Raw genomic sequence first — 27,126 nt, 5'->3', positions numbered from 1 at the left:
CTTGGCATCCTCAGTGGGGTCTTGACCCTGATCCATTTCTCGCTCGCCGATGAGAATTTCCCTCTGGTGCAGGGGTGGGCTCCATGAATCTCAGCTCCTCCAGGGCTGGGGACACTTGATTTAGCAGGCAGGAGGCGAGATCCCTGCCTCTTTCTTACGGACCCCTTGGTCAGATTCGTGTGGGAACAGATGGAAATGCCAGGTTTGAGGAGGGGCTTCTCTCCTAGAACTGCTCGTGCCTGCTTGGTGGTGGGGGGGAGGACGGGCTCCCTGAGGGTAGACGGGTTTCCTCATTCTGGGTTGGAGGTAGGAATGGGCGCTGGGGTGGGAAGACAGGGCAGCGGTTCCCACTCTCAGCCCTCTGTATTAGTCAGGGTTCTCTAGTGGAACAGAATCACCAGGAAGCATGATTATGAAAAGGGGATTTATTAGATTGACTTACACGACCAGAAGCTGGATAGTCCACAGTGGCCATCTGCAGGCTGGAGAGCTGGAAGAACCAGCAGCTGTGCCATGCAAGAGGCAGAAGCCTCAGAACAAGAGGGATCAACAGTGCTACTCTAGTCCAAGACCAAGGCTTCTGGAAACTCCCTGGAGAATCACTTGGCAGAGTCCGCTTTGGAAGAGTGAAGAAGCGAGAGTCTGATTCCCTCAGAGGATGGAAGCAGCAATCAAGAACCCATTCAAGAAGAGCTGAGCTTGCATCTGCTGCTGCTTCCCTGTTCTTCCAGCTTTTTATTCTATCTAAGCCACCATCCTATTAGACGGTGCTGCCCACGCTAGGCAGGGTCTCCACTACAGTTGGTCATTCCACATTCCACTCACTCCTAGACACACCCTCATCCACACACACACACACTGGCATCTCTTAATCCAATCAAGTTGGCAATTCAAATTAACCATTACACCCTCTCCCCCACTCTGGGTCTCAGTCACCCAATCTGTGAAGTGGGGATTTGGACTATGTCGGGATTCTCAGTTGATGGCTCACAGGTCCCTGCACTGGAACCTCCTGGCTGATGTTACACAGAGAGGACCAGCGCCCTCTACAGAACTTCAGAACCAGCACTCCTGGTAGGGCCCGGGAATCTGTCTGAATGAATCGGCCAGAGGACTCTGATGCATGTGAACTTTGACTTGACCATGGCTAGAGCAGATGACCCCTAAGGTCCCCTGGCATTGGCATTCTATTATGGTTTGGATCTGGAATGTCCCCCAAATTCATACGTGTTGAAGGCTTAATGCATAATGCAGCAATATTCACAGGTGATGCTATTGGGAGGTCATGGAAACTTTTGCAAGTGGAGCCTGGCTGGAGGAAGTATGTCACTGGAGTATGACCTGGAAGGGTGTATCTTGTGTTTAGCCTCCTCTCCATCTCCAGTCATCATGAGGTGAGCAGCTCTGCTCCACCAAGCCCTTCTGCCATGATGCTCTGCCTCACCTCAGGCCCAGAAACAATGGGGTCAACCAACCATGAACTGAAACCTCTAAATCCATGAGCCAAAATACACCTTTCCTCTTTTAGGTTGTTTTCCTCAGGTATTTTGTCACAGCAACAGAAAGTTGACTAATGCACACTCTCTGGGCCTTACTCCCTCATGCTCTGGCATTTGATTGTTAGGGACTATGTGCCAACAGTATGTGTTGTGTGAAGTCCCATAGGAGGATCAGGGCCATTCTAACCAGAGAAGCAGTTGCCTAGAGGGACATTTCCAAAGAGAAGTCATGAGGGAGGATCTTGCAGGCAGGTGGAAGACTATGGCTGGATGATGGACGGAAGCACTTCCTAACTAACCATCAGAGCTCCATGGGCTGCCTTCAGCAATGGTGAGTGCTGTCCATGGGGACAGTACCATAGATGCTGTATGCTGTCCTGGGAAAATATTGTAGAAGGAATTCGAGCAACAGGTGGAAGGCAATGGGTTTGAAGGTACCTATGAAGGACCCTTTTAAGTCAGAGCTGCTAGGGTGCCATAAAAATCAGGTAGCTCTACCTGCCCAGGACTTAAAGCAATGTGTGCACACCACGCACACATGGACTCTCACACACAAAGAGACACTCGTGTGTGCGAACCTTCAAACATGTTTCCATGCACGCACGAGTACGTGTTTCCCCACCCGACACACTGCATGCTTGTGTATATAAATCGTGCACACATGCATGAACGCACGCACCAACATGCAGGGACATGTGTGCCGTTCACACTCGACACGCATCTGTCTCAGCCTCTTTTCCCGGGCTCTTTATTTTCCCCCAGAGCCGGGAGACTCCCTGTGCTGTTTCCAGGCTGGTCTCTGGAGTGGAAGCCTCTTTTAATCTCCATCAGCGCTCTCATTTCCTGCACCAAATTAAAAGTGTGACCAAAAGGTGATCATTCTAATTCAATTTGGCCCTAATGTGGTGATGGGGAGGCCCGGGTGGAGGTCAGGCTGGGAGTGGGCAGGGGAGGCTCCAGGATTTAATACATCTTAATGACTCTTACAGGAAAACGCCTGAAGCCTTTCTCTGTGATTTCCACGCCACTCCCCCAGGCCCAACCCCCAGATTTCCTGGAAATCCCAGGGTGCTTTTTGGAGCTTGACTCTGGGAAATATTTGTAAAGATAGCAGGTCTCTCCTTGGAGGCCAGGAAGGAGGTGGGAAGGGATGAGTGTGTTTGCACGTGCGTGTGCACAGATGTGTAGGCTGGCAGAACTCTCAGACTCTCCTGCCCAGAAGCCTGTGGAGAGACTGGCCAGAGCCTCCCTTGCAGGCCCATGCTGCTGAGATCCCTGCTGAGCCTCTGTCCTTGGATGGAGCTGAGACACTGCTGCCTTTGCTGGAACCCGGGAGGAGCCAGCCTTCTGCTCCATCTCAAGTTCCCCCGCCTCTGCCCGCTTAGACCTCTCTGTTCGTTCCCCATCCTTCCCGGCTCAGGAATGTAGGTTCTGGGGGCTCGAATCCAGCTTTCCCTAGTCATCATGTCTTCCCCAGACGCTGAGTCTGCTCTCCACACATGGGGCCCTGACGGATGCTGAGGTCAGGAGGAGCCGGGCTGGCTTCTCAAGGGGAACTGGGACCCTCGTCCCGAGAGTTTCAGTCTCACGGAAGAGTCAAACCCAGGGACTTCCTGGACTGATGGAGAAGGCAGCACCCCAGTCGGGAATGTTGGACCATAACATCACAGACTCGAAGGTGGTGGAGATGTTTTCCACGTGTGTGGCTGAGGTCAAGACACTAGCTGATGCTCAAGGATCTGCAGCATCCCCATGTGGCAAACCGGCTTGTTCCCTGGGGCCACCCATTCTGCCTCTTGTCAGCCTGGTTCACATCTTCCTGCCTGTGTGTTGAGCTGTGATCTGCATCCCTAGGTCTTTTTTTGGTTGGTACAGAACTGCTGTCTGGTGTCACATGGGACAAATCTGCCCCATTGTTGTGCATAAAATATCCCAGGACAATGTGTAAAGCTCTTTGTGGAAACTCCTCTTCCCCAGGGCAAACATTCCTCAGCTGTTTGTCACAGGGCTTAGAGTTCATCTGTGTCAGCTGGGAAAGGTTTCATTCTTCTTGTGAGACCAGGTTGGGATGCAGGGCTGGGGAGGAAGAGGGAGCAGGGGCCAGGGCTGCCAGGTCACAGGGGTAAGTGCCTCCAGATGCCATGCTCCTGCCTCCCTGGGCTCCTTTGTGGGAGGCACTGGGATCTGATTAGGAACACCGATCTGTAGCATGTACTAGGAGGAAAAGAAGGGGAACTGCATTTTGTTATTAATCCAATTAGGGAAATAGCATGGGATAGGTAAACTGCCAAACTGTGCCATCCCCAAATCTCAGGGGCCTAATTAACATACCAGGGCTTGGCTCCTCACTCCCTCGGTGTCCAGCGCAGGTATTCAGCAGGCAACCTTCCTGTGGTACTTCCGCACCTCTCTGGAGCCCCACTGGGGCTTGCTCTGTGCTTCCCTGTGAGTCAGTGAATGGGAAAGGGAACGTGGAGCCTGCCTGGGAGGGATGCACATCACTCTCGTCCACACTCTTTTGAACAGAAATCTATCCCATGGCTGCCCTAACTGCAAGGGATTCTGGGAATGCAACCTGATGGTATGTCCACGAGTTGCTAGGCGGGCTCCCTCTTACCATCCTTCAGGGACCCTTCTCCCACATGCTCCAGCTCGTCCACGTCCAGTTTAACAGTGATGCTCATTTTTTTTTTATCAAGTGTGGTCTGACCAAGCACCAATAAGAGCTCCCCACTTCCCGAGCACCATGTCCTCGGTGGTGTCATGCTGGAAACAGGCTCCTGCCCACGCCTGAAAGCTGATTCAGCACGTCTTCTCCCAGCTCTTTTCTCAGTGACGTCGTGTTGCTATGTCGAAATGGGTCATGGTGGTAACGTTGAAATCAGGGAAATGGGCACATGCTTCAAGTGAAGACTGGTGTCAGCTCCCAACATCCTGCTGTGCTATCCCAAGACCCCCCAAACCCTAAAGAGCTGAGTTCTGTTATTCCTGTTATGTGATTTAAGGAACTGAGGTCATGGGACCTGCACTGCCAGTGCAGAGGGGCCAGACGCTGCTGCCCTGTTCTGCACACACCCGTCTTGGAGCTACTTCCTTTAGATGGCTGTTAGGACGGGAAGTACTGAGCCTCCATCGCAGCTGCTGGACTCATGGGGGACGTTGTGTCTCCCCTCCTGGTCTGGCAGGAACTGGGTCTCAGTCTTGCTCAGGAACGTACGGGACACATAGTAAGGATTAAGTAAAGACCTGATTAACCCAATCCAGTAGGCCACGGTCCTGAGGAGCCTCCAGCCTGTGGGGAGAAAGGGCCTTTCCCAGATAGAGCCTTGGATCTGACAGGGGAGGTGGACCCCAGTATCATAAGGGATAAGAGGACTCCACTCACAGAAGCCCCAATCTGAGTGCAAAAGAAGTCACAGCCTCTGTCCAGTGGGAGCTGTGGTCATCTGGGGGTGGGCGCAGTTCTCCACCAGGAACCCTGATCAGGTGGGGAGGATTTAGATCCAGCCCCTCACCACAGTGGATTGACAGCCAGGGGAAATTCGACATTTGAGCAGAGGAAGTTATGACTCTCCAGGGGTGTTGATGGCATCTCCACCTGTAGCCAAGAGCTACTGGAGTCTGTAGGTCCCAGCACAACGTCTTCCCTTCCAAGAGCCCAGGGACATGGGGACAGGTGAAGGGAAGTGAGAAGCCTGAGGCCTCTCTTCTGTCCCCTGCAGGGTGAGCTTTCATCCTTCTTGTGAGACCAGGTCGGGATGCAGGGCTGGGGAGGGAGAGGGAGCAGGGGCCAGGGCTGCCAGGTCACAGGGGTGAGTGCCTCCAGATGCTGTGTTCCTGCCTCCCCGGACTCCTGCGTGGGAGGCAGTGGGATCTGATCAGGAACACCGATCTGTAGCAGGTACTAGGAGGAAAAGAAGGGGAACTGCATTTTGTTATTAATCCAATTAGGGAAAAATCTCAGGAATGTCAGGTTTGTGTGACTTGCTGGCTCAGTTGCCCTGTGCCTGGGCTTCCTGCTCTGCTCCCTCAGTTGAGTGAGGGAATAAGGCCCAGGGAGAGGGAGCAGCTGGGTGGCTGATGGGTGAGCCAGGGAAGGACAGTGGGATGAATGGAAGGTGGCCTGGGGACTTCACTTTTTGCCACTTGTCCCCAGCACTGGACAATGTGTGTATAGATCTTCGCCAAAAAGACAGACTTTGGCAGAGTTGGCTACACCTTTAAGGTTGGCCTGGCTTTTTGTTTTCTGGTTACCCATTTCCCCTCTTCCACCTCCTCCTTTTCTTCCTCTTCTTCCTCTTCTCTAGGACCTTTGAGGGTGACAAAGCTGGGAGGGTCCTTGTCAGCCAGGGATTTAGCAAGAGTAAAATCAAGAAGGGGGAAGGCACGGGACTGGGGCGTCCTGAGCTGCAGGGACTCTGAGTGGAGATCAGAGGAGCAGGTGTCCTTGGGAGCCTGTTAGCAGGCATCTCAGTCCCTAGCTATGAAGAAGGAATGGCGTGTGGGTTCACTAACCCACATACAGTCTTGGTCCCACCCTCTAGGGTGGTCCCCAGAGGTTCCTTGTCTCTCACCCTCACACACAAATATAGCGTCATAGATTTAAGCTCCAAAAGGTCCCTTCACTCACTCTACTTCCCTCAATCTCTACTGCCACCCTCCCAGCCCAAGCTCCCACACCCTGTGCCTGGATCCTGGTCATAACTTTCTAACTGGTATGTCTGCACTCACCCTAGAGCCCTGTCTCTGTTTGAATTAGGTTAGACTGTGAGTAACACAGACCCAGAATTACATGGGAAATTCTGCAGGTGAGCACTTAGGGCTGCTGCTGTGGCTCTGCTCCAAGTGTCGTCAGGCACGGAAGCTCCTGTTATTGGATGGCTCTGCCCTTTGTAACCTTTCCACTTCGTGGATCAATATGGCTGCTCCAGCTCCAGTTATTACATCTGCAGTCCAGTCAGCAGGAAGGAGGACTCTCCTATCAAGAACACTTCTTGGACCACTCACAGGTCAAAGCTGAGTCATGAGGCCACACCTGGATGCACGAGAGACTTGGGCTGGAGTCACATGTGCACTGAGAGACCAGAAGCACGGGGGAAGAAGCTGACTGATGATATTGGGTGACAAGTAGTAGTTTCTCTTACAAAGCTCTACAGTAAATTCATCATCACTTCTCTCCTTGCTAAAAGTCCTTCAACTGCTCTCAAATTCTTTTAAGGGAAAAATTCAACATCTTAATATAGCCTATGAGGGCCTTTAGACCAAGTTTCATCTCTTGCCTCATTTCCCCTTCCCCAGCATCCCACCCTTGTTGGGTGCTCACTATCTCCTCTCTCACCATCTGGTTTTTGCACATGGTGGGTCTGCTGTGGGGAACAGTCTTCCTAGAAGATATTTTTTTAAACTTTTATTTATTTAGTTTCATTAACTTTTTTGACAGTGATAAGTATTTTTTTAAAAAATTCTTTTCGTCCCAGCACCCAAAAAAAAAAAAAAATTCTTTTCATTCATGTATAAAGGTCTCAATCTACCACCCTTCCCATCCCCACTTACCCCACCCTCCCCTCACTCCCCTCTGTAAAATCCAAAGTTCCTTCATTCTTCCCTACCCACCCCCCCTATGGATCAGCATCTGCTTATCTGAGAAAACATTCGACCTTTGGATTTTGGGGATTGGCTTATTTCACTTAGCATGATATTCTCCAGATCCATCCATTTACCTGCAAATGCCATAATTTCATTCTTCTTTAAGACTAATATTCCATTAGTACATGTACCACAGTTTCTTTATCCATTCATCTGTTGAAGGACACCTCGGTTCCATAGTTTAGCTATTGTGAATTGAGCAGCTACAAACATGGATGTGACTGCGTCACTGTAGTGTGCTGATTTTAAGTCCTTTGGGTATAAACCGAGGAGTGGGATTGCTGGGTCAAATGGTGGGTCCATTCCAAGTTTTCTGAGTAATCTCCACACTGCTTTCCAAACTGGTTTCACTACTCCCTAGCAGATATTCTGTGCCCCCGTTGGCCCTTGCAGTCCACCTGGTTTTGGTATTGCAGCATGGACACTTCCAGACATCCCAGTGTTGTCCCATCTCCAACGTGGGCTACAGCGTCTTCCTGTTTTTCTGACGGGGTGGAAAGTCACAGAACCTGTGCAGTCTGAAAGGCAGAGCAGTTTGCACCCTCAGGGGCACTGATGGGGGACAGGAGTCTGTGAACCAATGTCCCGGCCCTAGGGAAACGATTCCAAGGTGCGTTCTCAGGGTTCTTCAGAGGATCTGCAGAAGGACTGAGCTCTGCTTTCCCACCACCTAGCGAGCTCGACCCTGGATTTTACTGGTTTTACTTCGTCCTTGTCTTACTCTTCTTATCACTTTTGGTTCCTAGGACCATTTTCCAAATAAGCCGACTGTACTTAAGACCTTGTTTCAGACTCTGCTTTTGAGAGACACCAGCCAAGACAGCTGATACCAGAAGTTTCCCTAGAAAGCAACTCCAGGCACCATCGCACACAGTCCTACGGCTACATCTCCTGGAAGCAGCCGCTGTGAGGGATTGCTGCGGTAGCCCGTCAGAGGCCTGGGGAAGAGGTCACTTTGTGAAATGCACCTTGCAGGGGCTGATACCCACCTCCAGGATGTGGTGTGTGCTTCCAATCAATGGCTATGTCTGCTGATGTGTTAGCTGGAATACATGTGTCTGGAGGAAAAGGGAGGGGAGTAGGGTTGGGACCACTCACCATCGCTTCCAGTTATCTGCATGGAGAATTTGTACTTTCTGTCACTACGACCCTGAGCTCTCTGGTAGAGGGCAGGTTCTGATCCCTGGAAAGGACACTTCTGCTCGGAGTCAACTGTGGGATTCCGCTGTGAATGGCGTTGTGAGTGCTCCCTGGTCACTTTGGATTCTTCATGTCAGCGGAACAGAGGCAAAGAACTGCCAGAGTTTGTATAAAAAGCTGCAGGGAAGGGAAGGGAACCTTCTGGAACTTGGGGGATTCACTGGGGCATCCACGATACTTCCATACCTGTTGATAATGGACAGTTGCTGCAACCATGGCTTCGTGAGACCAAGGCCACCAAGGGCCTGCACCCCTAAGGAATGGTGTCTGGGTTGTCCTACCAAGGAAGCAACCCAGCCCACCTGCAGTGCTGACCAGGGTGGGCGGGAGTGAAGGGAATACAGACTAAGTACTAGAGGAAGTAGATCAGGACCTACTGGAGCAGTGGGCGCTGTTCCTTGACTCACTCGCCTTCCTGACTGAAGAGTTTTTTGTTTTTGTTTTTGTTTTTTATTTAGAGTAGCCTCCCATTCCTTGAAAATTCAGCAACAAGTACACTTATTTCAGGTTGGAACACATCAAGGGGCGGACTGCAGCAGACACTTCCTCTGTCCTGTGCCACAGCGCCTCGGTTGATCTGAGGTCAGCGCAATTGTGGTGGACAGTTCCAGGCACGCTGCCAGATTCCAGTCTCAAGCATGCAAAGGGCTGTCTCTCTGCTGCTCTGACTCAGGGCTTTCTCTGCTTGGTCTGCACAGGCGAGGCAGGGAAGTTCAATAAAATGAATACCTTTGGGGTAACCTCAAGCAATGGGGCAGGAGTTGGAGGCTGATGCCCCAGGCTTCTTCTATCAATCAGAGGGATAATGCTGAGGTGCATTCTCTATGCTTATTCTGAGGGTTCTGAACTTTCTACAGAAGTAACCAGCTCGACAATCTGCCCTTTATCTGTTTCCCTCTTTCCCAGTCCCCCTGCTCACTTGCTCTGGTTTCCTGGGATCATCACCCAAATAAATGATCCACTCCAAGACCTTATTGTGGGTTGTTTTGAGGGGGACCCCAAACTGAGAGACTCATTTTCTCTCTCTTTTTATTTTGGGGGTAGGGGTACTGGGGATTGAACTCAGGAGCACTTAACCACTGAGCCACATCCCCAGCCCTATTTTGTGTTTTACTTAGAGACAGGGTCTCACTGAGTTGCCAGCGCCTCACTGTTGCTGAGGCTGGTTTTGAGCACGTAATCCTGCTTCAGCCTCCTGAGTATAATCCTCATTCAGATTTTCATCTATGCTACTTCTTTCCAAATAAGTCCCAGATCAATGTGCCCAGGTGAGGGACCCCTCTTATGACGGTACACCCCCTAATAAGTAGTGTCAGGCTTATAAAAGGCTCTCAGTAAATATTTGTTAAACAAACAGCTCTCCCAGTGGGAGGAGCCTCCAAAGCCACCAAAGACAATCGCCAGTCCTGCCCCCTCCCCCGTCCCCCCGCTGACTATGCTGCAATACCTGAGTCTGCGGGTGCTGGCTCCCAGTGTGGGGACAGAAGTCCATTATCTGGTCATATCAGACTCTAATACACCTCAGCGAGGGGCCTCGGTAACCAGGCTGGATAAGTGCAGCACGAAGCACCATCTCCCCTCCCCGCGCCCTCTGCTCCCCTCCCCCAGGCAGCCGCATTAAGTGAGTTAGTAATGAGAATGGCTAGAGATTGAATTTTATGAAAAAGTAATCTGCGGCTTAGAGAACAAGCAGGGAGGAAGGGAGAGGGGTTTGATGAGATGGGGAGATGATTTCAAGGGCCGTCAGAGGGAATGAAGGAGCACGGAGCGGTGAGCAGAGTCAGGTAGGAGAGCCATTCAATTAGGGAGGCCGAGACGGTGGCGGGATTTTGTCCCCCTTCTTCTCTTCTGTCCTGTTCTTTTTTTCTTCCGCCCTTTTCATCTCATCTAGGGGTATTTTGTCTTCTTGTTCATGGGCAGTGGAGAGGGGGACCAAGACAGAGACAGCGGCAGCAGGGAGCAGAAGGAGCTCAGCCTGAGGAATAAATGGCTCTGCCTGCAATCCAGAGGACACCATGTGTGGCGTGAACAGGAGGAGGTGTGGGGCTGGAGGAGGCGCAGGGATGCACGAGGACAGGGAGAGCCCAGCTGGCCTCTCCGATGCCTCTCTGGCTATCCTGGGCCAACCACGGAGGGTGCCCCACACTGCTGGACAGGCTGTGAGCCAAGTGGGGAGTGGGCGGCTAGGTGCTTGTCACAGGCAGGAGGGTCTGTTTGTTAGGCATCCTGTGATGTGTGAAGTCCCTGCTGAGCGCCCCCCTCCACTGAGTGTGTACAGGAATGACCTCCTGACAGTAGTGACAGCAACTTTCCCATTTTCAGAAGGAGTACAATGAGGTCCCCAGAGGACAAGTGCATTCTGGGGACTCTTAGCTGGTGGGATGATCCATCCAGGCATGGAAGGCTGAGAGTGGCCTGGAAAGACCACAGGAGCTGTGCCACAGCCTGTGCCTGACCAGCGTTCATACCTGGGATCAGATGGCGGCCCCCTTCTTGGTGCCACTGTGGGCGGGGCAGACCGGCATCTTTGGTGCATTTCTTCCTCCCGGTCGTCCAGCCTCATCACGAGCCCCACTCGCCTCCTCAGCAATGCTCCTACCTTCACAGCTTCTCACAATCCCCTGTGCCCCCTCTCTGGGCTCCAAGCCCTTCACTAACACCCCCACCCCACCCCGCTGCCATTTGCAAACAGCTAAGTGGAACTCAGCTTGAGCTTGATGCTTGGCGATGATGAGTTTCCCAGCAGGGGAAGGGTTTGCTTTGCAGAGACAAAGACCAAAGCAGCAACATTAAATCCTCCTGCTTGTCCACACTCAGAGCCACGAGGGGGCTCACACAGGCTCTCTGGGAAAGCAGCAATGGGGTAGAGCCAGAGCAAACAGAAGCCCCAGGGGGTTAAATGTCAGCAATAGAGATGCCCAAGCAGGGCTGATGGGCTAATGGAAGCGGGTATGTGCCTGGCCATTAACAGGCAGATAAAATAACAGGACCACAGGGGAAGAGGCCACGCTGAGCTTTGGCTAGACTGGGAAGCTGGGTCTGGCCACGCAATCGTGGAGTGATTTCATGCTTCAGAATCAACCTTTTCTTTCGGGTGCGGAGACTGGAATATTTTTAATGCAGGTGAAACTGGAGTTTAATTAGCCAACAAACCCAGCGGCTACTCTGGGAAAGGGACCGTGTTTTAGCACAGTTTCTGCACCCAGAAGGGGCTCAGTGGTTCCTCCACCCAAAGGCTGGGTGCCCAGGCCCGAGGTTAGGCCCTGGGTATAGATGGGGCACGAGCCCTGCCTCCTGGGCTCCTACTGTGACGTGGGAGGAGACGTCCGTGAAGATGGCAGAGTGTCGGTATCATGACGGCCTGCTGTGAAGGAAAGGGGCTGCGAGAGCACTGTACGGGGATCTCGCTCGGGCTGCAAGTTTGGGCAGCCCTCCCAGGAAAGTGAAGCTGGAGTTGAGAGGGGAGGAGGAGGAGGTGAGTCCCGGGATACCTGGGAGGAAAGCGTCCATCTATCGGATGAGAGGAGCAGATACAGAGGTCGCAAATTGGAGAGAGGTGGGGCCCTACCTGGGGAAGAGTTAGGCAACTTTGAGCAACGCACACAAAGCTCTCCTGGCTGTGGATGGGACAAGAGGCTGGGGAGGCAGGTGGGGCCAGAAATGCCTGGGCTGCTTAGGAGCTGGGAGGAGCCTCGCAGTGGGTGGAGCTGGCCCTGGTGCTGACCGGGAAGGGGCCCTCAGTGCCAACCAGACTCCCATTATGGTGAGAGGGAGGTTTGGGAGGACTGCAGCTTCGAGGAGGGTGGGCAATGGGTTCCGCTATGAGCCTCAGCATCACCTTCTTCTGACCTTTATGCATTGTGACACAGTGTTCCTGACTCTCATCTTTATTCTGAATATTTTATAAACTCAACACTCTTCCCATGTCTCAGACAGCAAGGGGCTGGAAAGAAAGGCAGGAAATAATAAAGAACTTCATGATTTTTCTCAAAAAGAAAGAAAGGGGCTTTGCCCTTGTGAGCTACCCGTCTCCTCCTTCGTTCATTCATCTGCAGAATCCAGAATCACAGGACAGAGGGTGCCTCTGGCCAGGATTGACATGGACAGCTGAAGGCCCACAGGGAAGGAGCAGAAGTGAGTGGGTCAGGTGTGAGAAACCAAGGAGCCCAAGAGGGAGGGGTGAGGCAAACTAGAGAGCACCCACCAGAAGTACGAGGGCAGTGGTCACCCACAGGTGACAGTTGCCATGAAGGCATGTGGCCTTGTGTTGTCACATCTTCTGATTTTAAAATAGGCACAGGAATTTTTTTTTTTTTTTTTTTTGTAGTTAAAATCACACAAGCCAGGCATGGTGGCATATGCCTGTATTCCCAGTGACTCGGGAGGCTGAGGCAGGAGGATGGAGAGTTCAAAGCCAGCCTGAGCAACAGCAAGGCACTCAGTAACTCAGTGAGACCCTATCCCTAAATAAAATACAAAATAGGGGTGGGGATGTCAGTGGTCGAGTGCTCCTGAGTTCACTCCCTGGTACCCCCCTCCAAAAATATCACAAGAACATCTGTATCATCACAATCCACCCTGTGATATATTGGCCAATCCATGTATTGGCCAGTAGGTCTCCTATTTGCAAACCATTATGCCTACTTCCCTCAAATGATAGATGGAATGAGCCAAGAGGGGACACACCCAGTGTGTCAGGGAATGACCATTATTATGGACAAGCATGCACCATGTCCAACTTGGAGTGGCTACTCCTTGCTAGGCCTAGTGGGCATAAAGAAGTTTTCAAAAGACACCTCCCAGCACTTGGTGAACTCAAGGTCTGGGGGGCAAGCAGTCCCATCCTCTAAAGGACACAGCATGATAGCAGTTGGGGGGTCGCACAAGGAACCAACCTCTAAGGAAGTACAAAAGAGGCACCCCAGAAACTTCTGGCAGACAAACAGCAATGGAGTGCAGCCCTGTGAAGGGCTTTGCAGCTTCCTGTGGGTCTCGCAGGCAAAGACTTCTGCCGCCCAGGGCCCAGCCTCGTGGGTAGCCTCTGTGCAGGTGGGAGGTCCTGGGGCTGGAGATCACTGCTTATCACTGGACCCGGGAATGCAGGAGATGCAGGTGGGGGCCCCTCAGCTGCACGTGGCAGAGGGACGTCTGTGTGGCAATTGATAGCCCTTGCCCTGCCGCCTAATTGAACCATCAGTGCCTGGTGTCTAAGGGCCAGGGTGAGGATGGATGGGCCGCTATTATGGGCCTAATGGCCACAGTAAAGTGTGGTGTTTACAGTGCTAAGTAGCCTGGCCCACCCACGCGTGGGGCCATCCTTCAGCTCCATGTCGGGGCGGGGAGCTCAGTGCCTCTGGGTAGGTTCTGCGAGTGACGCCAGAAGGGGCTCCCCATGGACTTGCTCTGTCCCTGCATCTCCTTCCCAGTCCCTGCAGTGGGACCCTGTGTGGGAAAGATGGATGCGAAGCTGGCTCTTTTCTCCTCCTCTCCCTGAGTCTCTGAGCAAACTGGTCACTCCCGAAGGGTAGGAGCTGTGCCTTTATCAACAGCTGCCCCAAGACAAAGGCTCTGGCCCCCAATGAAACTGGGGGACTCCCACTGGGAAGGGCTTTATGCGGGTCACCTGGTGGGGGCCAGCTCCATCTACCTCTTTCAACTTGACGCTCCCTGGGGGTGGGGCACCCCCTTCTCCATGGGCAGAGGCTGTGGAGCTGAGGACTCCATTCTCTGGTTCTCTTTAAACCTCAGCTTCCTCATCCATAAAGTGAACTCTCAACACCCTCCAGCAGGAATTGTCTTTTCTTTTTCTGGCATGGATTCAATGTTGTTCGTGAAAATCTTGTCTATACACCAGCAGTCTCAGCACCTCCAGGGAGCTTGTTAGAAATGCAGAGTCTCGGCCCCAACTCAGACCTACCAAGCCGGGGACTGATTTTAACAAAACCCCAGGTGACTCTTGCACACACTGAACTTTGAGATGTGTCCATTTACAAAGCACCTGAGACAATGCTTAAATCTCAGAGGGCCTTAATACACCCCCAGCCACCATTTTTGTTTCTAATGTTCCTGCAGAGGCATTGTAGCTGCCACGCGTGGGTGGACACGGGGAACCAACCTCAGGGGTTGGTACAAAGTAGGTGTTCAATTAGTATTTGCTGAGTGCACGCAGAGCTGCATGCAAAACATCTCAGCTTTTCCCTTCATCCACCTGTTCACTGGACTTTGCCTTCTGTCCTGTCTCTGCTTCCCTCCAGATTTTTTACCCTTCTTGCCAGCTAAGGAGAGGAAGGGTGAAAATCTGAGAGTCGGCAAAACTTCTGTGCCTCTTGGGATGGTGTCTGCTGAGGCCACATTACCTGAGGATTGGGCAGAAGAACGGCAGTGGGCGGGTGTCATGCTGTCCCCAGAAAAGAGACTCCTTCATCCACTTATAGCTTTAGTCCACTCTGGCGAGAATGGTGGGCTGGTAGCCATCTCCCTTCCTCTCTGAGACTTGCTGTGCAGCCCAGGGTAAGTGGGTCTCCCTCTCTGGAGACTAGCTCCTATAAAATACGTGGGCTCAGAGTGTGGTTGAGACTCTGAGAGCTGGAGTGGACGTGGGTGTGCCCCTTGACCTCACACTCAATACAAGACCCCCCAGGGCCTCTGAGGGGAACGTCAGTCTGAGCCCTCTTAGTACTGGCAGTGCCGCCTCACAGGGCAGCCTGTCCACGGGGAGACCTTCCAGAGAAGCATCTGAATTAGAGCCTCCCTGTATTTCAACTCAGATCGACTCAACACACAGAATCAAGGCCTACTGCTGGCAGGGCAGAGACGGAGGCTCTGGGGACATAGCCCTCCTGAGTTCAAGGAGTTTGGGGAGGAGGGACGGGCTATGTACACTCTTCCAACACAGGAGTTCATGCCTCACAGTGGGGACAATGGCCTGGGGACAATGGCCCCAGAATGAAGGGGAAGGAGATGGTTTTGTGGGGGTGGACAAGGAAATAAGAGGAATTGTTATGGTTGTGTATTATGTAGTAATAATAAGTTGTATTTGGTATTTGCCTGGACTTGTAAAACTAAAATCATAAAAGGCGCCTGGTGACAAACTTGCTGTGTGGCAGGATGACACTCCTGAACAATGCTGATATGAGCCTTTATCTATGATTTGAGTCGTGGCTCCTAGTCTATCTGTGTTCTGGTCTTTATCAATGAAGACCAGAGCATGACTGGGCTGAAAATCACTACTTAAACTCCTAGACTTTTGGAGCAAACCATCAGCCCCACCGTGACCAGAGGACTCCACGTCACTTTGTCTCTTGACTGCCCCAGCTGCTGTCCACACTATCACTGATTGCTCATTGACCATTCTCACCAAGGCCAGAGGACTGACCATCTCTCCTGCGACAACAACTGCCATCCAGCCTCCGGCTTATTGGACACCCGAGGACATCAGAAGACATCGAGGGACTGAGAGAGGCTATGACTGAGAAGAATCCCCTTGGTCTTGCTGACTGACTTCTTGGCTAAGATTCGTTGCACTAAGTCCATGGGGATTGGACTCCAGCTGAACACGGGAGCGAATCTTCAAAGTATATGTGACTCGCTATTATTAGGAATGTTAAGTGGAGTGCATGAATAAAATCCACTGTTGGGACCTAACTTGATTCCTCTCTCACTCACTGCTCATGACAGTGGGGACATCAGGGAAGCTGCCCGGGGTGGGGTTGTTGGAGTTGGACTTTGAAGACAGGCAGGGTTCTGGAATGTCCCTCAAATCTGCGCCCCCCCCCCCCCCCGGCCATGCTCACCACCCTGCCTTGGTTCCGGCCTCTGCCCTCACCTGGACTAGCCCAGCGGTCTCTTAGCACTTGCTCACCACGGTCTCTGTCTCACTCCCAGCCATCCTGTACTCAGCCATGGGAGCCAGCACAAGCTTACAGTTGTTGGTGGCCCTGCTGCATACTCCTTGGCCCTCCAAGACCCTGTGTTTCCACATCTCACCACTGTGTCCCTATTCTTCCTGACCCAGCAACTACACGCTGCTCCCCAAACGTGTGCGCTCTTCGTGACTCTGAGCCATTGCACATGCTGTTCCCTCTGCTGGGAGCACCCTTCCCCCAGCCTTCTTAAGCACCCGCTAAGCTGCTGCTCATGCTGTGGAGTCAGCCCTGTGCCACCCTTTGTAGCTCCCGAGCTCCCAGATTGCAATTGCTTTTTGGTGAGTGTCTTCCTCTTACAGCAAGCAGGGGCTCATTACTCTCTTCACTTTATTAGTAGTGCTAACAGTAGCTACTCAGTGCATGTTGAACACGGATGTCTGTCACTACGAGGCCTTCTAGGCAGGGAACGCATTTGGGACAAGGCCCTGTAAGATGGCAGGGTGCTCACTGTGCTCTAACAGGAGATGAGGAATGGGGTGGGGGATAGGCAGAAGCTGAAGCACTTCTGGGTCCTAATCCTACCCTAAGCCCTTCATCCTAGGTCCAGATGGATGGGAGAGGCTGGGACTTCTCAGTCTCCTTGGGCTTTGCCTCCTCACTGATGAGGGGGAGGGGGCCGCAGCTCTCGGGTGCATCGACTCCAGCGCAGGGAGCTGCTGGCCACGGTATATCAGGGCGGGTAGGCTTGTTGCTTGCGGGAAAGGGAGTGAGGGAGATAATTGTGTCTTCTCAGGAAGAAATATGGCTGCAGGCGGGGGCATCTTTCTTTCAGCTTTGGGAGAAGCATCCTCCTCCAGAGACGGTGTGGCAAGGGACCCTGTTTAACCCTTTCCCCTCCAACGCCCTCTGTAAGATCACATCCCAAAGGCTAATCATGCCCAGTTATGAATTCTTGCAATACTTTGAAGAAGGTGATCGAGAGAGGAGGTGAGGGAGCCCCAGGAGCTCAAGGGACAGAAGGCAAGGGGAACAAACACCGATTTGGAACGTGGACGCGCTAGCCACCTGCCTTTCCCGTCCACCTCACATCATCGCCTAGATCCCCCTCCCCTCGCCTGGGCACCTCCAAGTACCACCTTTGCATTTCGCTCCAGGGACACCTGCGCCATGTCCCAGAGGCGGGAGGCCAGCTCAGCAGGTACAGGAGGGGCTTCTGCTCCTGACCGGGAGGCCGTCCCTTGCCATCCCTCTGTTAACTCGATTTCCAAACGAGTTCAATCACACCATCCTCCACGGTCCCAATCTGCAATTTCCACTAATTAATGATTGCAGATTGCTGAGGAAGGAACCACTTGACGGTGCTACTATGAACGGCTGGGAGTGGAGGGCAATCAGCGCGTGGGGGAGAAGGGTCATCAGCCTGTGTCGAGGGGATCTGTGCTGGAGACAGGCCCGGAGGCCCAAAGGGAGGGCAGAGTGATCATGTGGGGACTCTGGGTCCTATCTGCTCCTTTCGAACTTGGATGATAGGAAGGCTTGAAGCCAGATGACATCCCTCTGATGGTGTTTCCGGATTCCAGGTGACATAATTGGGGACTGCGAGGGAGGGGTTCTTAAGGCGCTTCCTAGATTTGGCAGGTTGGGAGATTGCAGGGAAGTGATCCCCTGGCACACTTGGGGGCAGGGTGTGTGTGTGTGGGGGGTGGACTGGGGCAGGGAAGCCTGGGCCACCAGCAGAAGCTGAGAACAGACTCCAGAGCTCAGGTTGGCCCAGACATTCAGGAAGCATCCATCATGTGCCTGGGCTTCAGGGCAGATGGCCGCCCAGGTTTATGGGGACTTGACAGTAGGGCTGGGGGAGTGGAGGACTCTACTCCGTCTGGAGGGAAGCTCAGAATCTCATGGAGAAAGTACTACTTGTTTGTTTTTGTACTGGGGATTAAACACAGGGGCACGCAACCACCCGGCCACACCCCCAGCCCTTTTTAAATTTTGTTTAGAGACAGGGTCTCACTGAGTGGCCTAGCGCCTCAGTACATCGCTAAGGCTGGCTCTGAACTCTCCATCCTCCTGCCTCAGCCTCCCGGGCTGCTGGGATCAAGGGCGAGCTCCATGGTGCCGGCACCTTGCATGATGGGAAAAACCACGTTGAGAATAAGCGATGAAGGACATTGGGGAGAGGCCAACATGGGCAAAGCCGGGATGTTGTGGGACAGTGGGTGTCCGGTGTGGTGCGTGCGTGAGGGCCGAGCGCTTGCGTCGGGTGACGGACCAGGAGTGGGTGGGGCGGGACAGCGCTGCTGAGAAGCCAGAGCCGGCAGCCTGAGGAGAAGCGTGTGGGCTCCGAGCCAGACTCAGTGGGATGGACCCTCAGCTCTCCACTCTCAGGCGTGCTCCTGGCCTGTCGCCTTCCCCAGCCTCATTTTCTTTCTTTCTTTTTTTTTTTTTTCTTTTTTTTTTCTTTTTTTTTTTCCTTTCTTTCTTTCTTTCTTTTTTTGTGTGTGACTGTTCTTATTTTTTATGTTTTTATTAGTGAATCATAGTTGTACATAATAGTGGGGTTCATTTTGACATAAACATACATGCAGGGAATATAATCTGCTCCATTTCAGTGCCCATCCTTCCTCCCCCCTCCTCCCCCCCGTTCCCCCCCCTCTCCTCTACCGGTCTTCCTTCTACTTGTTTATTATTTTTTTTAAACTGGTGCTTTAGAGAAACACAGAAAGGTGGAACTCACTGGGGTGTGTGCACAGTGGAACTCACTGGGGTGTGTGCACAGTGGAACTCAAAGGGGTGTGTGCATAGTGGAACTCACTGGGGTGTGTGCATAGGTGGAACTCACTGGGGTGTGTGCATAGTGGAACTCACTGGGGTGTGTGCATAGGTGGAACTCACTGGGGTGTGTGCATAGTGGAACTCACTGGGGTGTGTGCATAGTGGAACTCACTGGGGTGTGTGCATAGTGGAACTCACTGGGGTGTGTGCATAGTGGAACTCAAAGGGGTGTGTGCATAGTGGAACTCACTGGGGTGTGTGCATAGGTGGAACTCACTGGGGTGTGTGCATAGGTGGAACTCACTGGGGTGTGTGCATAGTGGAACTCACTGGGGTGTGTGCATAGTGGAACTCACTGGGGTGTGTGCATAGTGGAACTCACTGGGGTGTGTGCATAGTGGAACTCACTGGGGTGTGTGCATAGTGGAACTCACTGGGGTGTGTGCATAGTGGAACTCACTGGGGTGTGTGCATAGTGGAACTCACTGGGGTGTGTGCATAGTGGAACTCACTGGGGTGTGTGCATAGTGGAACTCACTGGGGTGTGTGCATAGTGGAACTCAAAGGGGTGTGTGCATAGGTGGAACTCACTGGGGTGTGTGCATAGGTGGAACTCACTGGGGTGTGTGCATAGGTGGAACTCACTGGGGTGTGTGCATAGGTGGAACTCACTGGGGTGTGTGCATAGGTGGAACTCACTGGGGTGTGTGCATAGTGGAACTCACTGGGGTGTGTGCATAGTGGAACTCACTGGGGTGTGTGTATAGTGGAACTCACTGGGGTGTGTGCATAGTGGATCTCACTGGGGTGTGTGCATAGGTGGAACTCACTGGGGTGTGTGCATAGGTGGAACTCACTGGGGTGTGTGCATAGTAGAACTCACTGGGGTGTGTGCATAGTGGAACTCACTGGGGTGTGTGCATAGTGGAACTCACTGGGGTGTGTGCATAGTGGAACTCACTGGGGTGTGTGCATAGTGGAACTCACTGGGGTGTGTGCATAGTGGAACTCACTGGGGTGTGTGCATAGTAGAACTCACTGGGGTGTGTGCATAGTGGAACTCACTGAGGTGTGTGCATAGGTGGATCTCACTGGGGTGTGTGCATAGTGGAACTCACTGGGGTGTGTGCATCGTGGAACTCACTGGGGTGTGTGCATCGTGGAACTCACTGGGGTGTGTGCATCGTGGAACTCACTGGGGTGTGTGCACAGGAGTTCATAGCACAGTTTGATTGGTTTCACTGCACAGTTCCTCCTTCTGAGTGTCCCACCTCCCTCCTCCTCAATCCCCTTCCTCTACTCCACTCATCTCCCTTCTGTTTTTATGGGATCCCTCCACCAGCTTTTCCCTTGTTTGGCTATTTCATCTAGCATGATGTTCTCCAGTTCCATCCATTTACCAGCAAATGCCATAATTCCATCCTTCTTTATGGCTGAGAGGAACTCCACTGTGTATGTGCATGACATTTCTTCATCCATTCATCTGTGGATGGGACTCTCACTGTCCTCATGTGTTACGTGGGGACTGCATCAACACCCGCCTCATAAGAAAGATTTCTGCAGTGCTCAAGAGGCTTAGCGTGGTACTTGGCATAGAGAAGGAGCTCCGTGACCTTCGCAGAGGTTATGGTTCGTCCATAAGAAACAGCCCTGTTACAAGGTTTTCTGGTGGGGAGAGATACAGCCTGAGGACCTGGAGATGCAGCGCCCAGAAGGGCTGCTGGAATGTTGTCACAGTGGCTGGGGCCACTCCTTGTATGTATGTATGTATGTATGTATTGGTACTGGGGATTAAGCCCAGGGGCACTTAACCCCTGAGTCACACCCTCAGCTCATTTTATATTCTATTTGGAGACAGGATCTCTCTGAGTTGCTTAGAGCCTCACTAAGTTTTTGAGGCTGGTTTCGAACTTGAGATTCTGCTGCCTCAGCCTCCCAAGCTGCTGGGATTACAGGCATGACCACTGCACCTGGCTCACTCCTGGCACTTATTAGGAGGGGACCAGGGATGCTAAACATCCTGCAATGTGCAGGATATCCCAGGGAGTGAAGAATCATTTCCTGCGGCATGCTGTGATCCCTCAGAGGAAACTTAGCTGGGAGGCTAGCTCTGGCTCTGGTTGGCTTGGAGAGGATGGAGGTCAACCTCAGCCCGGGTCTGGGTCTAAACGGACCCAGACCGTAGCACAGAGCTGCGATGGGCACAGTATGGAGCACTGTAGGCAAACTTTCAAGGGCATCTAAGCACAGCCAGCCATCTGAGCTGTTTCCTCTACCCATGGAACTTATATTAAGGCTCCGAGAAGAGAGTTGGCGGGAACCCCTTGGGATGCATGGGATTCAGTCGTCATGGTCACTGGATCCAGAAAAAAAATTCTGTGCCCAAGGCAACTATTGGACATGACTTTTTTCTTTTCCAGCAGCCTGAAGCATTGCTGGGTGACCCTCTGCTGAGATGTCACACATACAGCTCAGCCGAGCTCCGCATGGTGGCTCTACCTGCTTCGGCTGCTATCCAGAGATTCCTTCTCCTTTTCTCAATTTCCGGTAGCCTCATAATTTCTATTGATGTATGTAACTCTCGGTCCCCCACGGCCCCTGGTGGCCTGGCAGCCTCCTGGCCGTGACTCCGGCTTCCTTATTTCCTTTATGTATTTTTCAATTCAAATTCTGCAAAGGTAGAATCTGACTAGCCCAGCCCAGCCCTGTTAGGGTGGGGCTTTCCCAGGGAGGCCACCTCCCAGAAGCCCAGGCATGGTCGGCTCGCCTGACACACACCCACTTTGGCACAGTGGGTGGGAGCACAGAGGTGTCTTCGTCGACTTTCCCGGGACATTGGGCCTTGGGCTCAGATTCACGCACCCCCTTCTTTCGAAACGATCCATCCCAGAGCTGGCCCAGCCCCACGGGATCCACGGCCTCATGGGTAACAGGAGTATACTTCTTTTTCCAAGAGTGACAACGATTCAAATCCACATGTGAACTCAGCTGCCTTAGGAGCCCCAAGCCTCTGAAAGCCTCCTTCCCCTACCTCTGCTCTAATCCCTCTGTTCTAGATGGCGAGAGGCCTCTCTGCTCTTCTGGCCCTATTTGCCTCGGCCCAGCTGGCACACAGCCTAAGGAAGTGAGATGCGGCAGTTTTCAAAGGACCCTGCTAACCCCTGGTGGGGCTGTTTCCTCTCCTGCGGTGCCACGTGGTGAAAGCACGGCTGTGCGTGGTGGCAAACGGAATCCTGGCTCCGTCATTTAATTGTGGGTCTCTTAGGGGTCAAATCACCCGAGTCTCCGTTTTTCCGTCTGTGCTTGGGAACAGCAGTAATGCTGTTGGGAGTCACTGTTGAGTGCCAGCTCACAGCGTGGCTCAGTCGGTGACCGCTACCTCCTCTGCTCAAGGACACGGCCCCTCATCTGTTTGGCCCGTGGCGGTGGTGTGACCAGCAGGCCTTGGATGACACATCCCCCAGCTCACAGCCTGCATTTCGGTAGGAGGAGGTTGGGAGGAGAGCGAGGGTCTGGGAGGCGACCGACTGCCTCTCCCTCAGAACTCCAGCAGTGCCTCCCGATCTTCGGTGCTTCCCACTCGCTTGGCCAGGTGCCGCCATGGTTCTTCTCGTCCTGCAGATGCGGCCCTCTGCTCTCAGCAGCCCCGCGGCTCGGAAGGACTTTCATGATCCTCCTGGGCTGGAACCAGCTACCTCTCTAATTTCCCCAGAAGCACTTCCGTGGAGCTTAATAGCCACTGTCTTCTCCCGGTTTCTCCGTCTCACTTTCTCTCCATTATTCCTTCCGTTTGTTCCGTTTCCACTAGGCCTCATGGCCGTGATGCCACCATGGAGCCTAGTCCCACTTCTGCTAGCCTCAGATGTCCTCCTAGAATCCGGAAGAACGTCCTAACACCACAGAGACCAAACGGCTCCTTTGCCACCCTTCCGAATAGGCAGTTGGCTGGAGGGGGCGCTGGCCTCTCCCCAGGTCTCCTGGGTGCTGCGGGGCTGGAGAGGGATGTTGGACTCTGCTTGGTGGGTGAACGTGGCGTTGTTCTCCAGCCAGAATTGGGAACAGGTAGTTAGTGTAGAAATAGGGGATCGGGTCAAATCGAGGAAATGGAGGCCATAAAGTCATCTGCCTCTGGAAGTTGGAGACTGCCCCTGGAAGGATGGAATGTCAAGGATCTCTGGAGGCCATTGATTACCAAATTTACCTGCCTTTATCAAGGACTGCAAACAAGGGGCTGCTAATTGGTGCCCCCTGGCCCTTGCCTGCCTGAAAAGTCGATGGCATCGCCGCCTGGATTCACGCTTCGCATGTCAAGCCTGCACCACCACCAGACCCAACGTAGAAAGTGGAAAAATTGGACAACCCCCTCAAGCTCCACATCCACTGTGTTCCTGCTCCTGTTGACGCACCTCCCGCCGATAAGTAGTCCCAACCCTCATGTCCACCCTGATGGGTCCCCTTGTTATACTGCTTTTACTCCTCACTTCTGGGCCCTGCATCCTAAATTGCCTAGTCACCTTCATCAGGGAGAAAGTAAGTGCTATACAGGTGCTAATGCTCATGAAAGAATGAACATTTTTTTTAAGCTGTTTTAAAGAGTGAACATTTCTAAGCTGTAAGCTGTTCTAAAGAATGAACATTTTTTATCTTAACTCCCTAAGGTCTCCTGCCCATTGTCTTAACTCTCTGATGTCACCCTCCTGGTTATCTTAACTCCCTGAGGTCACTCTCCCAGTTATCTTAACTCCCTGAGGTCACCCTCCCAGTGATGGGAGCAAAAGCCCCTAAAAGCTGTTCCAGGAAATAGCCCCAAACAGAGGGTAAAAGAGTAAATTGGGCTAGATGACTAAATAGTGCTCAAACAGTAGGATTACCAGAAACTATTGACCAGAATCTTACGCCCTGTTGTAAAACATTGTAAAACATGTTGTATGTTATCAGACAACTTAGACCCCCTTTGGAATTTCCCGGCAGCTTTGTTCCCCCATTTTTTTCTTTTCTTTTCCCTTTTCTCCCTTTCATGTGCGACCCCTCCCGATGTGTGGTTTTCTGCCTTTATAAGCTTGTAAGATTTTCTGCTAGGGACTCGACCCTTGCACTCCTGCGTGAGTCACGAGTCGGGTCCCAGCGCGCTGGAATAAACACCTCTTGCGGTTTGCATCAAGTGACGCCTCCTGTGGTTGATTGGGGTTGCCGTCCATCCATGGGATAGAGTCGGGGTCTCCTTTTTGGAGGTCCTTCATTTGGGGGCTCGTCCGGGATAAGACGGCCCCCCCTCATCCGCGGAGTCGACCTTGGAGGTAAGAAGGGGTACCCCGAAGTTGTCTGTCGTTGTCTTGTGTTTTGTTTTGTTAGTTGGTCTGGTTCTGCGAGCGCGCTTTCGGTTTCGGTGGCAGCCGTTCGGTGACCCGTGAGGGTGGCCGGACAGTGGCCGGTAGACGTGCCTAGGGGGCCACAGGTTGCAGCCCTGGGGGACGCCCTAAGGGTGGAAGGAGAGCCAGGGACGCCTGGTAGTCTCCGTCGGTAAGGGTGCTGATCGGGTTCAACTGGTGGATCAGAGATTGGCACCCGTCTGGTTCTGGTTCTGTTGTATGTTTGTGGCGGACAAGGTGGAGTAGGTGGGTCCTCGTGTTTGTAGCATTTTTGTTGTTGTTATTTTTGTTGTTTGTGTTTCTAACGACGGACGAACTGACGATGGGACAGACTGTGACAACCCCTCTTAGTCTGACATTAGACCATTGGGCTGAAATTAGGGGAAGAGGTCGCGACCTATCAGTTGAGATCAAGAAAGGCCCATGGCGAACCTTCTGCTCCTCAGAATGGCCTGCTTTTAATGTAGGATGGCCAGCAGAAGGGACCTTTAATCTATCTGTCATTCTTGCTGTTAAAGAGATTGTTTTTCAGAAGGAACCTGGAGACCATCCGAATCAGCAGCCTTATATCGTGGTCTGGCAGGATCTGGTGCAAAATCCACCTCCCTGGATTCGACCTTGGGTGGCAAAACCCAAGCCCCGGCTAGCCGCACAGATCCTAGCCGCCCAATCTCCCAGTTCTGGGGGAAAATCCAGTCACTTAGAACCCCCCAAGAAGATCTATCCCGAAATCCAGGCTGACCACCTTCTCCTTGACTCACCTCCCCCATACCCTCCCGCCTCGGTTCCTGTAGGGGGTCAGGAAGAGCCAGAAGAACCGCTGGCCCCTGCAGTCGCCCCCTCTGCTCCCCTTAACGAGTCTCTGCCGGGGCCCACTCAGGACGCCACAGGACCTGCACGGGGCACCAGGAGCCGCCGCGGAGTAGTTCCCGACACTACCGTTGCCCTTCCCTTAAGGGCTTATGGGCCCCCGCCGGTGGCAACGGATGGTGGACCGGCTCCTCTTCAGCCCCTCCAGTATTGGCCTTTTTCCTCCGCAGATTTGTATAACTGGAAAACTAACCATCCTCCCTTTTCAGAGGACCCCCAGCGCTTAACCGGGCTGGTGGAGTCTTTAATGTTCTCTCATCAGCCCACATGGGATGATTGCCAGCAGCTACTGCAGACCCTTTTCACTACTGAGGAGAGGGAGAGGATTTTATTGGAGGCAAGGAAGAATGTACCAGGAGCAGATGGACGACCCACCCAGCTCCCCAACATCATTGAGACTGCCTTCCCCCTCTCCAGGCCTGACTGGGATTTCAACACGGCAGAAGGTAGGGAGCGACTGACAGTCTATCGCCAGACTCTAGTGGCTGGCCTCCGTGGGGCAGCGAGACGCCCCACTAATTTGGCTAAGGTAAGAGAGGTTATCCAGGGGGCCACGGAACCCCCGTCAGTATTTCTCGAGCGCCTAATGGAAGCTTTCAGGCGCTACACCCCATTTGACCCTACCTCTGAGGGGCAAAGGGCTTCCGTGGCCATGGCTTTTATAGGGCAGTCAGCAATAGATATTAAGAGAAAGTTGCAGAGAATAGAAGGGTTACAAGATTATACCCTACAGGATTTAGTTAAGGAGGCAGAGAAAGTGTATCATAAGAGGGAAACTGAGGAAGAGAAGGAGCAAAGGAAGGAAAAGGAGAGAGAGGAAAGAAAAAACCAAAGGGATCGTAAGCAGGAGAAGAACCTAACACGGATTTTGGCCGCAGTAGTAGGTGAGAGAGGCCAGGAACAAACACAAGGCAGGGCTAAAAAAGGGTCAGGTAACCTGGGCAACCGCACTCCATTAGACAAGGATCAGTGTGCCTACTGCAAGGAGAGAGGTCACTGGGCTAGAGAGTGTCCTAAGAAGATGACCGGGCCCTCCAAGAAAGTATTAGCCCTAGAAGAAGAAGATTAGCGGGGACGGGGCTCGGAACCCCTCCCCGAGCCTAGGGTAACACTAGAAGTGGAGGGGAAGCCAGTTGAGTTCTTAGTGGATACTGGGGCTCAACACTCGGTCCTGCTCGAACCGTCTGGACCCATCTCCCACAAGAAATCGTGGGTCATGGGAGCTACAGGGCACCGGCAGTACTCATGGACTACCCGAAGAACAGTAGACTTAGGAATGGGACGGGTAACCCACTCGTTTCTAGTCATCCCCGAGTGCCCTGCACCTCTACTTGGGAGAGACCTCCTAACCAAAATGGGAGCTCAGATTACCTTCACCCCTGATGGCCCAGAAGTGACCCGGAGCAAGAGAATAACTACTGCCCTGACTATGCGCCTGGATGATGAACATAGACTTTTTGAGAGACAGGGAGCAAAAATATCTCACATAAATAACTGGCTGAACAGGTATCCAGGGGCGTGGGCCGAAACGGCTGGAACAGGACTAGCCACAGAAAGACCACCCATAGTTATAGAGCTTAAGGCCACAGCTACTCCTGTGGCTGTACGTCAATACCCTATGACTAAAGAGGCCCGGGAAGGAATTAGGCCCCATATCCAGCGCCTCCTTCAGCAAGGTATCCTAGTGAAGTGTCAGTCACCATGGAACACTCCCTTGTTACCTGTTAAAAAGCCTGGCACAGGAGACTATCGCCCGGTACAGGACTTAAGAGAAGTAAACAAGCGAGTACAGGACATCCACCCCACTGTACCTAACCCTTACAGCTTGCTGAGCTCTCTTCCCCCGGATCATATTTGGTACACTGTCTTGGACTTAAAGGACGCTTTCTTCTGCCTGCAACT

Source organism: Sciurus vulgaris (genome assembly GCF_902686455.1).
Source record: "Sciurus vulgaris genome assembly, chromosome: 3".
Taxonomy (NCBI): domain Eukaryota; kingdom Metazoa; phylum Chordata; class Mammalia; order Rodentia; family Sciuridae; genus Sciurus; species Sciurus vulgaris.
The sequence above is the reverse complement of the archived record's forward strand: the minus strand, read 5'-3'. Positions refer to the sequence as shown.